General features: G+C 35.3%; 1 long non-coding RNA gene across 1 annotated transcript; it reads left to right on the forward strand.

Moving 5' to 3' along the window:
* The first annotated feature begins 12,740 nt into the window (after window positions 1–12,740).
* Window positions 12,741–13,305, forward strand: LOC116935881. Its single transcript, XR_006642336.1, has 3 exons — window positions 12,741–12,881; window positions 12,952–13,100; window positions 13,175–13,305. It is a non-coding gene; the product is annotated as an uncharacterized LOC116935881 (long non-coding RNA).
* Window positions 13,306–13,790: the final 485 nt, after the last annotated feature.

A 13,790-nucleotide genomic window follows, 5' to 3' on the forward strand; every position in this document is an offset into this window, starting at 1 on the left:
TTCTCTTTACCGTTAACAGTTCTTAACTGTTGTAAAAGAGTGTCTACGTTACTAAATTCTCCTCCGAGAGACTGAATCTGATCTCTTATAGTTTTTGTTGTTTTACTTATTGTCTCGTGAGTGATTTCGTCTTGCGTATTTAAAGTTTCTTTTAGTATTGAGTACGCAAATTGGTATAAGGCGTTATGCGCCGCTGTATTTGCCTCTTTTTTTCTGGCTTCCAATTCTTTTATCGTGGTTGTTGTTGAAGTTGTTTGATAACTTTTTGATTTTTCCTTAGTATACTTGTATTCTAATTCAACTAATTCTTTCCAGCTGAGAATAAATGCGGCTCTTGGGGTTTTGATTTCAGAGTCAGGATTTGTTATATCATGGGTTTTCAAATTTGGGTTTAGTGATGGTGAAGTTTCGTTAGTTAAGTCTGGGTAAATGGAGTCGGTCCTGAGAGTAGTGTGTGGTAAAAAAGATTTCTGCATTCGCTTACCGTGATGGATTTTGTTGACCGACGCAAGTAGAAGGAGAGAAGAAAAAAAAAATTATTAGTACTTTATCCTCCTGATTCAATTATATTGTCTACTGTGTCGAAGTCTCTTATACCGGTGACAGAATCTTTTATTTCAATTTCAAGTCTCGTTGGGACCTCCAATTGTAAGATTTGCCAGGCGTGTATTTATTAGACTTCTACAATAGCAATACAATCAAACCAAGAAGCATAGCACTACTCTACTCTGAATATTGTTGCGAATAACACGGCTTTTATACAGAATTGCAAGTGGCACATTGGGTGTGGCTTAGATACCGGTGGCGCGCGGTCACTTGGTCATGTGGGCGTTGCCTTTGTGTACACCTTGCGTACACTCAATGTCCGTGCAGATTTGCCATTTTCTGTAAAGCGTAAATAATGCAGTTGGCTCGTTACAATACCATGAGTTTTTACTTCTATATGTAAACTGCATGGAATATACTTGTATTCAATGTAAATACACTGTTATACCATGAGTTTTTATTTCTATATGTATACTGCAACAAATATACTTGTATTCAATGTGAATACTCTATTATACCATGAGTTTTTTACTTTTATATGTAAAATGCATGGAATATACTTGTATTCAATGTGAATACACTGCTATACCACGAGTTTTTACTTCTATATGTAAACTGCATGGAATATACTTGTATTCAATGTGAATACACTGTTATACCATGAGTTTTTACTTCTATATGTATACTGCATCAAATGTATTTGTATTCAATGTGAATACACTGTTATACCATGAGTTTTTACTTCTATATGTATACTGCATCAAATATACTTGTATTCAATGTGAATAAACTGTTATATCATGAGTTTTTACTTCTATATGTAAACAGCATCAAATATACTTGTATTCAATGTGAATACACTGTTATACCATGATTTTTTACTTCTATATAAACTGCATGGTATATACTTGTATTCAATGTGAATACACTGTTATACCATGAGTTTTTACTTCTATATGTATACTGCATCAAATATACTTGTATTCAATGTGAATACACTGTTATACCATGAGTTTTTACTTCTATATGTAAACAGCATCAAATATACTTGTATTCAATGTGAATACACTGTTATACCATGATTTTTTACTTCTATATGTAAACTGCATGGTATATACTTGTATTCAATGTGAATACACTGTTATACCATGAGTTTTTACTTCTATATGTATACTGCATCAAATATACTTGTATTCAATGTGAATACACTGTTATACCATGAGTTTTTACTTCTTTATGTATACTACATCAAATATACTTTTATTCAATGTGAATACTCTGTTATACCATGAGTTTTTACTTCTATATGTAAAATGCATGAAATATACTTGTATTCAATGTGAATACACTGTTATACCATGAGTTTTTACTTCTATATGTAAACTGCATGAAATATACTTGTATTCAATGTGAATACACTGTTATACCTTGAGTTTTTACTTCTATATGTAAACTGCATGGAATATACTTGTATTCAATGTGAATACACTGTTATACCATGAGTTTTTACTTCTATGTGTAAACGACATGGAATATACTTGTATTCAATGTGAATACACTGTTATACCATGAGTTTTTACTTCTATATGTATACTCCATCAAATATACTTGTATTTAATGTGAATACACTGTTATACCATGAGTTTTTACTTCTATATGTAAACTGCATGGAATATACCTGTATTCAATGTGAATACACTGTTATACCATGAGTTTTTACTTCTATATGTAAACTGCATGGAATATACTTGTATTCAATGTGAATACACTGTTATACCATGAGTTTTCAATTCTATATGTAAACAGCATCAAATATACTTGTATTCAATGTGAATACACTGTTATACCATGAGTTTTTACTTCTATATGTAAAAAGCATCAAATATACTTGTATTCAATGTGAATACACTGTTATACTATGATTTTTTACTTCTATATGTAAATTGCATGGAATATACTTGTATTCAATGTGAATACACTGTTATACCATGAGTTTTTACTTCTATTTGTAAACTGAATGGAATATACTTGTATTCAATGTGAATACACTGTTATACCATGAGTTTTTACTTTTATATTTTTAAACTGCATGAAATATACTTGTATTCAATGTGAATACACTGTTATACCATGAGTTTTTACTTCTATATGTAAACTGCATGGAATATACTTGTATTCAATGTGAATACACTGTTATACCATGAGTTTTTACTTCTATATGTATACTGCATCAAATGTACTTGTATTCAATGTGAATACACTGTTATACCATTAGTTTTTACTTCTATATGTATACTGCATCAAATATACTTGTATTCAATGTGAATACACTGTTACACCATGAGTTTTTACTTCTATATGTAAACAGCATCAAATATACTTGTATTCAATGTGAATACACTGTTATACCATGATTTTTTAACTTCTATATGTAAACTGCATGGAATATACTTGTATTCAATGTGAATACACTGTTATACCATGAATTTTTACTTCTATATGTAAACTGCATGGAATATACTTGTATTCAATGTGAATACACTGTTATACCATGAGTTTTTACTTCTATATGTAAACTGCATGGAATATACTTGTATTCAATGTGAATACACTGTTATACCATGGGTTTTTACTTCTATATGTAAACTGCATGGTATATACTTGAATTCAATGTGAATACACTGTTATACCATGAGTTTTTACTTCTATATGTAAACTGCATGGAATATACTTGTATTCAATGTGAATACACTGTTATACCATGAGTTTTTACTTCTATATGTATACTGCATCAAATATACTTGTATTCAATGTGAACAATCTATTATACCATGAGTTTTTTACTTTTATATGTAAAATGCATGGAATATACTTGTATTCAATGTGAATACACTGTTATACCACGAGTTTTTACTTCTATATGTATACTGCATCAAATGTACTTGTATTCAATGTGAATACACTGTTATACCATGAGTTTTTACTTCTATATGTATACTGCATCTAATATACTTGTATTCAATGTGAATACACTGTTATACCATGAGTTTTTACTTCTATATGTAAACAGCATCAAATATACTTGTATTCAATGTGAATACACTGTTATACCATGAGTTTTTACTTCTATATGTAAACTACATGGAATATACTTGTATTCAATGTGAATACACTGTTATACCATGAGTTTTTACTTCTATATGTATACTGCATCAAATATACTTGTATTCAATGTGAATACTCTGTTATACCATGAGTTTTTTACTTTTATATGTAAAATGCATGGAATATACTTGTATTCAATGTGAATACACTGTTATACCATGAATTTTTACTTCTATATGTAAACTGCATGGTATATACTTGTATTCAATGTGAATACACTGTTATACCATGAGTTTTTACTTCTATATGTGTACTGCATCAAATATACTTGTATTTAATGTGAATACACTGTTATACCATGAGTTTTTACTTCTATCTGTAAACAGCATCAAATATACTTGTATTCAATGTGAATACACTGTTATACCATGAGTTTTTACTTCTATATGTAAACTGCCTGGAAAATACTTGTATTCAATGTGAATACACTGTTATACCATGGGTTTTTACATCTATATATAAACTGCATGGAATATACTTGTATTCAATGTGAATACACAGTTATACCATGAGTTTTTACTTCTATATGTAAACTACATGGAATATACTTGTATTCAATGTGAATACACTGTTATACCATGAGTTTTTACTTCTATATGTAAACAGCATCAAATATACTTGTATTCAATGTGAATACACTGTTATACCATGAGTTTTTACTTCTATATTTAAACTGCATGGAATATACTTGTATTCAATGTGAATACACTGTTATACCATGAGTTTTTACTTCTATATGTAAACTGCATGGAATATACTTGCATTCAATGTGAAAACACTGTTATACCATGAGTTTTTACTTCTATATGTAAACTGCATGGAATATACTTGTATTCAATGTGCATACACTGTTATACCATGAGTTTTTACTTCTATATGTTAACTGCATGGAATATACTTGTATTCAATGTGAATACACTGTTTTACAATGAGTTTTTACTTCTATATTTAAACTGCATCAAATATACTTGTATTTAATGTGAATACACTGTTATACCATGAGTTTTTCTTCTATATGTAAACTGCTTGGAATATTGTAACAGATTCACTGGGTTTAAGGGATGTATTCAGTCATAGACAGCTTACACGACCCACACATACAGCATTACACAGAGACAGCACTGACAGCACCAACAAGTAGACTGAATCACTACATTGTACTGCCCCTCTGGCCGGTCATAGACGGGCTTTTGAGTCCTCTGACATCCGACCAGAGTGGCAAAGTCCATTGACATCGCACATTTGCATCTCTTAGCATCCTGTGCTAAGCGACAAAGTACATTGGCGCTACATCTTCCCTCCTACCTACTGACATGGGTTCCCTAAACTGGATAACAAACCCCACAAGGCATAACAATTAGAGTCCCCTATGTTTTCTACTTTACCATTTGGTAAAACTAATCCGGGTTAAACACCAATATTCAAACGACTGCATTCGGGCCGGGCTGGCCTTGATCCTCTTCTTTTTCCTTCCTCTTCGAAGGATCTCCTGCCCGGGCTAGCTCGTCTCTCAGTTCTTGAATCTGGCGCTGTAGGTCTTGCTCCTTGTCAAGGCCTACTGCCCCGACGGCCGGCTTCTCGCGCTCTCTACGCGCATCCTCGTACCCCCTCTCATAGGCTGTTTTTACGGCATCTGCGTGAAGTCTCGCCTCCTCCAGGAATTCTTCACACGATTTAATGCTTAACACGTAAAGCCTCTCGTAGAGAGCCGGGCTCAATCCCCTGAAAAGGTGGTCTATGCGTACCTCTTCGGCCATGTCCAGCTGAACCATGCGACACATATCCATAACATCATGGTAGTATTCCGTGATGTCTTCCTCCTTTCCTTGGACCCGCATGCGCAGCTTCCTTTCCGTCTGCCGCTTCAGGTTTACCGCCACGAACTGCTTCAGGAAAAGCGTCTTGAGCCCACGCACCTCTCTGTAGTGTGCTGGCTCGTCCTCAGTTCCGGCTACTTGGACCTCCCGGTCCTCCCAGTGCTCTGGGCGTGCGTTTCTCGCCTCAAGGCCTACAATCCATTTGTAGGCAGCACCCTCGAGCGAAACATCAATAGCCCTTGCAAGATCGTTATTCGACCAACGATTATGGCGACCAATCCTTTCGAACCGGTCTATCCACTCCATTGCGTTTTCCTTTGGCGTGCCCCGGAACTTTTCCGGCTCCTTGTAGTGGAACATTGGGCGTTCCGCCATGTCTTCCTCCTCTTCCAAAAACGGGTCCCACTCGAGTTCAGGATCTTCCAGAGACTGTCGGCTTGGCGATCCTCCTACGCTGACTCCGCCGCGTCCCTGTCTCACCGCCGCCGCTTCCTGTGGAGTACTAAACGCTCTAGGCCGTAGGCCTTCGCGCAGGCTTCTTCTTTCCAAGCCCACTCCTCGCTGCTCGTCGTTCCTCGCTTCCAACGGCTGTCCGCTGTTGCTACCCGACGATCGGTTGATGACCCCAGAGGTATCGGCTTCCACGCTAACTATGCGTTTTCTGTCGGCAGCGGCTTCCGCCCACGCCGACCCCTGCCACACCTCTCGGTTTCCGGTCACCGACCCCTGCGTTCCGAGCGAATTTGGGTCGTACGACTTCCTCCGCTGCTCGTCGATCCTTTACTGGACACTGGAGACTGACACCTGCGGGATTAGCGACTCGCGGTCGTCTAACTCCGCCTGACGCGTGCGCGATCCCTGATCACGATCGACGACCCGCACTTCCTGTCGCTTCTCGTTACCCGCCCCGGTACGTGCGTTAACCCCTCCTTCGTTCCCTACCTCACGAGCCCCCTCGTGCTGCTTACGTGCAGCTACGGACTCGTATGCCCCTTCCGTCACAGCACCCCCTGCTTCCGGATTCCCAGAATCCTGGCAGCTCTGTGCGTCCTCGAATTCCTCGCCCCGTGGCTCGGAATCAGACTGGAATTGTGACGGATCTGGAACCTCCCGCGGTAGGGAAACTTCCTTGGACAACCACGTACCTTTCTGTCCCAAAATGAGGTCACTCACTTCTCCAGGAGGGCCTCTCGAACGGCCCTTTGACCGAGATGAAGCAGCGCTTGCTGCCTGCAATCCTGTTGAAGATCGTGCTAGAGGTGTTGCCGCCCTCAAACCCGAGTAAAAGGTTTGAATCTCCTTGGCGGCCTCTTCTGCTGCTCGTCTACGGCTCCTTTCCCCAGCGTCTATTATCACACCTCTCCCGTGTGACATTCACACGAGGATCCGCTGCGATCCCACTTCCAAATACACGCTATCCCAGACCGTTGCTGTGGTCTCGTGCCCGGCAATAAATTGCCGAGTTCGATTTCCAGAGACCCCTCACAGCGAACGCCTACCTGAGTTAAAACGTGTACCTGATCAGTGAACAACGCAGTAGCATCTCCACCATGTAACAGATTCACTGGGTTTAAGGGATGTATTCAGTCATAGACAGCTTACACGACCCACACATACAGCATTACACAGAGACAGCACTGACAGCACCAACAAGTAGACTGAATCACTACATTGTACTGCCCCTCTGGCCGGTCATAGACGGGCTTTTGAGTCCTCTGACATCCCCCCAGAGTGGCAAAGTCCATTGAAATCGCACATTTGCATCTCTTAGCATCCGGTGCTAAGCGACAAAGTACATTGGCGCTACAATATACTTGTATTCAATGTGAATACACTGTTATACCATGAGTTTTTACTTCTATATGTAAACTGCATGGAATATACTTGTATTCAATGTGAATACACTGTTATACCATAAGTTTTTACTTCTATATGTATACTGCATCAAATATACTTGTATTCAATGTATATACACTGTTATACCATGAGTTTTTACTTCTATATGTATGCTGCATCAAATATACTTGTATTCAATGTGAATACACTGTTATACCATGAGATTTTACTTCTATATGTAAACTGCATGGAATATACTTGTATTCAATGTGAATACACTGTTATACCATGAGTTTTTACTTCTATATGTAAACTGCATGGAATATACTTGTATTCAATGTGAATACACTGTTATACCGTGAGTTTTTACTTCTATATGTAAACAGCATATAATATACTTGTATTCAATGTGAATACACTGTTATGCCATGAGTTTTTACTTCTATATGTAAACAGCATAAAATATACTTGTATTCAATGTGAATACACTGTTATACCATGAGTTTTTACTTCTATATGTAAACAGCATGAAATATACTTGTATTCAATGTGAATACACTGTTATACCATGAGATTTTACTTCTATATGTAAACTGCATGGAATATACTTGTATTCAATGTGAATACACTGTTATACCATGAATTTTTACTTCTATAAGTAAACTGCATGGAATATACTTGTATTCAATGTGAATACACTGTTATACCATAAGTTTTTACTTCTATATGTATACTGCATCAAATATACTTGTATTCAATGTGAATACACTGTTATACCATGAGTTTTTACTTTTATATGTAAACTGCATGGAATATACTTGTATTCAATGTGAATACACTGTTATACCATGAGTTTTTACTTGTATATGTAAACAGCATCAAATATACTTGTATTCAATGTGAATACACTGTTATACCATGAGTTTTTACTTCTATATGTAAACTGCATGGTATATACTTGTATTCAATGTGAATACACTGTTATACCATGGGTTTTTACTTCTATATGTAAACTGCATGGAATATACTTGTATTCAATATGAATACAATGTTATACCATGAGTTTTTACTTCTATATGTAAACTGCATGGAATATACTTGTATTCAATGTGAATACACTGTTATACCATGAGTTTTTACTTCTATATGTATACTGCATCAAATATACTTGTATTCAATGTGAATACTCTGTTATACCATGAGATTTTTACTTCTATATGTAAAATGCATGGAATATACTTGTATTCAATGTGAATACACTGTTATACCACGAGTTTTTACTTCTATATGTAAACTGCATGGAATATACTTGTATTCAATGTGAATACACTGTTATACCATGAGTTTTTACTTCTATATGTAAACTGCATGGTATATACTTGTATTCAATGTGAATACACTGTTATACCATGAGTTTTTACTTCTATATGTGTACTGCATCAAATATACTTGAATTCAATGTGAATACACTGTTATACCATGAGTTTTTACTTCTATCTGTAAACAGCTTCAAATATACTTGTATTCAATGTGAATACACTGTTATACCATGAGTTTTTACTTCTATATGTAAACTGCATGGAAAATACTTGTGTTCAATGTGAATACACTGTTATACCATGGGTTTTTACTTCTATATATAAACTGCATGGAATATACTTCTATTCAATGTGAATACACAGTTATACCATGAGTTTTTACTTCTATATGTAAACTAAATTCAATATACTAGTATTCAATGTGAATACACTGTTATACCATGAGTTTTTACTTCTATATGTAAACAGCATCAAATATACTTGTATTCAATGTGAATACACTGTTATACCATGAGTTTTTACTTCTATATTTAAACTGCATGGAATATACTTGTATTCAATGTGAATACACTGTTATACCATGAGTTTTTACTTCTATATGTAAACTGCATGGAATATACTTGTATTCAATGTGCATACACTGTTATACCATGAATTTTTACTTCTATATGTTAACTGCATGGAATATACTTGTATTCAATGTAAATACACTGTTTTACAATGAGTTTTTACTTCTATATTTAAACTGCATCAAATATACTTGTATTTAATGTGAATACACTGTTATACCATGAGTTTTTACTTCTATATGTAAACTGCATGGAATATACTTGTATTCAATGTGAATACACTGTTATACCATGAGTTTTTACTTCTATATGTAAACTGCATGGAATATACTTTTTTTCAATGTGAATACACTGTTATACCATGAGTTTTTACTTCTATATGTATACTGCATCAAATATACTTGTATTCAATGTGAATACACTGTTATACCATGAGTTTTTACTTTTATATGTATACTGCATCAAATATACTTGTATTCAATGTGAATACACTGTTATACTATGATTTTTTACTTCTATATGTATACTGCATCAAATATACTTGTATTCGATAAGAATACACTGTTATACCATGAGATTTTACTTCTATATGTAAACTGCATGGAATATACTTGTATTCAATGTGAATACACTGTTATACCATGAGTTTTTACTTCTATATGTAAAATGCATGGAATATACTTGTATTCAAAGTGAATACACTGTTATACCACGAGTTTTTACTTCTATATGTAAACTGCATGGAATATACTTGTATTCAATGTGAATACACTGTGATACCATGAGTTTTTACTTCTATATGTAAACTGCATGGTATATACTTGTATTCAATGTGAATATACTGTTATACCATGAGTTTTTACTTCTATATGTGTACTGCATCAAATATACTTGAATTCAATGTGAATACACTGTTATACCATGAGTTTTTACTTCTATATGTAAACAGCATCAAATATACTTGTATTCAATGTGAATACACTGTTATACCATGAGTTTTTACTTCTATATTTAAACTGCATGGAACATACTTGTATTCAATGTGAATACACTGTTATACCATGAGTTTTTACTTCTATATGTAAACTGCATTGAATATACTTGCATTCAATGTGAAAACACTGTTATACCATGAGTTTTTACTTCTATATGTAAACTGCATGGAATATACTTGTATTCAATGTGCATACACTGTTATACCATGAGTTTTTACTTCTATATGTTAACTGCATGGAATATACTTGTATTCAATGTGAATACACTGTTTTACAATGAGTTTTTACTTCTATATTTAAACTGCATCAAATATACTTGTATTTAATGTGAATACACTGTTATACCATGAGTTTTTACTTCTATATGTAAACTGCATGGAATATACTTGTATTCAATGTGAATACACTGTTATATCATGAGTTTTTACTTCTATATGTAAACTGCATGGAATATACATTTTTTCAATGTGAATACACTGTTATACCATGAGTTTTTACTTCTATATGTATACTGCATCAAATATACTTGTATTCAATGTGAATACACTGTTATACCATGAGTTTTTACTTTTATATGTATACTGCATCAAATATACTTGTATTCAATGTGAATACACTGTTATACTATGAGTTTTTACTTCTATATGTATACTGCATCAAATATACTTGTATTCGATAAGAATACACTGTTATACCATGAGATTTTACTTCTATATGTAAACTGCATGGAATATACTTGTATTCAATGTGAATACACTGTTATACCATGAGTTTTTACTTCTATATGTAAACTGCATTGAATATACTTGTATTCAATGTGAATACACTGTTATACCGTGAGTTTTTACTTCTATATGTAAACAGCATAAAATATACTTGTATTCAATGTGAATATACTGTTATACCATGAGTTTTTACTTCTATATGTAAACAGCATAAAATATACTTGTATTCAATGTGAATACACTGTTATACCATGAGTTTTTACTTCTATATGTAAACTGCATGGAATATACTTGTATTCAATGTGAATACACTGTTATACCATGGGTTTTTACTTCTATATGTAAACTGCATGGAATATACTTGTATTCAATGTGAATACACTGTTATACCATGAGTTTTTACTTCTATATGTAAACTGCATGGAATATACTTGTATTCAATGTGAATACACTGTTATACCATGAGTTTTTACTTCTATATGTATACTGCATCAAATATACTTGTATTCAATGTGAATACACTGTTATACCATGAGTTTTTACTTCTATATGTATACTGCATCAAATGTACTTGTATTCAATGTGAATACACTGTTATACCATGAGTTTTTACTTCTATATGTATACTGCATCAAATATACTTGTATTCAATGTGAATACACTGTTATACCATGATTTTTTACTTCTATATGTAAACTGCATGGAATATACTTGTATTCAATGTGAATACACTGTTATACCATGAGTTTTTACTTCTATATGTGTACTGCATCAAATATACTTGTATTCAATGTGAATACACTGTTATACCATGAGTTTTTACTTCTATCTGTAAACAGCATCAAATATACTTGTATTCAATGTGAATACACTGTTATACCATGAGTTTTTACTTCTATATGTAAACTGCATGGAAAATACTTGTATTCAATGTGAATACACTGTTATACCATGGGTTTTTACTTCTATATATAAACTGCATGGAATATACTTGTATTCAATGTGAATACACAGTTATACCATGAGTTTTTACTTCTATATGTAAACTACATGGAATATACTTGTATTCAATGTGAATACACTGTTATACCATGAGTTTCTACTACCTTTATAAAAACCCAAGGGTACTTTGTGGGCGGGATTTGTTTGTGTATCTGTTTGTTTGTTTGTTTGTCCGAGAAAAAAGCGTCGTGCGCACGCTGCCATTGGTTGGACGGCGTCACGTGCTTTTTTTTCTACCTGCGAAAAGGTTCAAACTGCCGCCAGCTAGGCTTAACTTTTCCTTTTAATTTGCCGTCCTTTTTGCCATTGGTCCAACTGCCGTCACGTGTCTTTTTTTCTACCTGCGAAAAGATTCGACTACCTGCAAAAGGGTTCGACCTGCCGCAAGCTAGGCTTAACCTTTTCCTTTCACTTTTACATCCCCTTTACCATTGGTCCAACTGCCGTCACGTGCTTTTTTTATACCTGCGAAAAGGTTCCACTACCTGAAAAGGGTTCGACCTGCCGCCGGCAAGGCTTAACCTTTTCCCTCTTTCCGCTTTTCTACACTGTAGCTATAGCTATTCCCCACACCGCACTCCGCATTTCATCTACCCCGTCTCCACCATCATGGCTGCTGTCAACACCACATGCTCTCAGCCTACTACTACAATCTCGCACGCCTTCCACTCAACGGTGAGATTGTATAACCAACAAATTTACTAATCCCACCACCAACCACCAACTAACAACTACCAATTCATTATTTTCCAACAGGTAAACGTTGGTTGCGTTCCCGTACGAGGAGACTGCAGCCACCAAACAACCAACAATTCCTTGCTTTTTACAGCTTTGTTGACTACGGTCCAACAGTCTTCACAGACTGCCCCCTTTTTTTTTCCCCATTGCACAGACACGAATTTCAATGGTAAGAATGCATTTAATTACCTCCAATTAACCAATAGAGAACAACCAGCAACTCATTATCTTCTCAACAGGACCGTTGGCTCTTGGCTGCGTTCCCTTTTGCAGCTCCCAAGCAACCACCAACTCATGTTTCTCGCAGCTCCACTGACTGCATTCAAACATCATTCAGATGCTGCTTTTTTTGGAACAGCCACAAATTTCAACGATGGTATAACGATGGGTAAGAATGTTTAGCTCCCAATTAAGCAATCACACAACCCTGTAACAACCTCTAATTCATTGTGTTCTTAACAGGTATGTTGGCTGCGTTCCCTTTTGCAGCTCACAAGCAACCACCAACTCATGTTTCTTACAGCTCCACTGACTGCGTTCAAACATCATTCATAGGCTGCTGTTTTTGGCACAGCCACAAATTTCAACGATGTAATGTTTAACCACCAATTAACCAATCAAACCATCATGTAACATTTACTAATTCATAGTGTTCTCTTCAGGTCTGTTGGCTGCGTTCCCTTTTTCAGCCTCCCCGCCAAACAACCACCAACTCATTATATCCAGCCTGCTCTTTTTTTGCATCCACCAGACAGCCACCAACTTCAACGGTAATCAACAAATCACACTACCATGTAACAACCACCAATTTGTTATTTACAAACAGGTCCATAGACTGTGTTCCCTTTTGCAGCCCCAAAGCAACCACCAATTCATTGTTTCTAATAGCTCCTTTGTCTACGGTCCAACATCCTTTACAGACTGGTCTTTTGTCGCATCCATCTGACAGCCACCAATTGGAACGGTAGGGATGTATAACCACCAATGCATTGTGTTCTTGACAGGTTTCTTTGCTTTGATGCCTTTTGCAGAACCCAAACAAGCCACCAGTTCCTTGCTTTTCGCAGCTCTGTTTTCT

Source organism: Daphnia magna, unplaced genomic scaffold (genome assembly GCF_020631705.1).
Source record: "Daphnia magna isolate NIES unplaced genomic scaffold, ASM2063170v1.1 Dm_contigs393, whole genome shotgun sequence".
Lineage (NCBI taxonomy): Eukaryota > Metazoa > Arthropoda > Branchiopoda > Diplostraca > Daphniidae > Daphnia > Daphnia magna.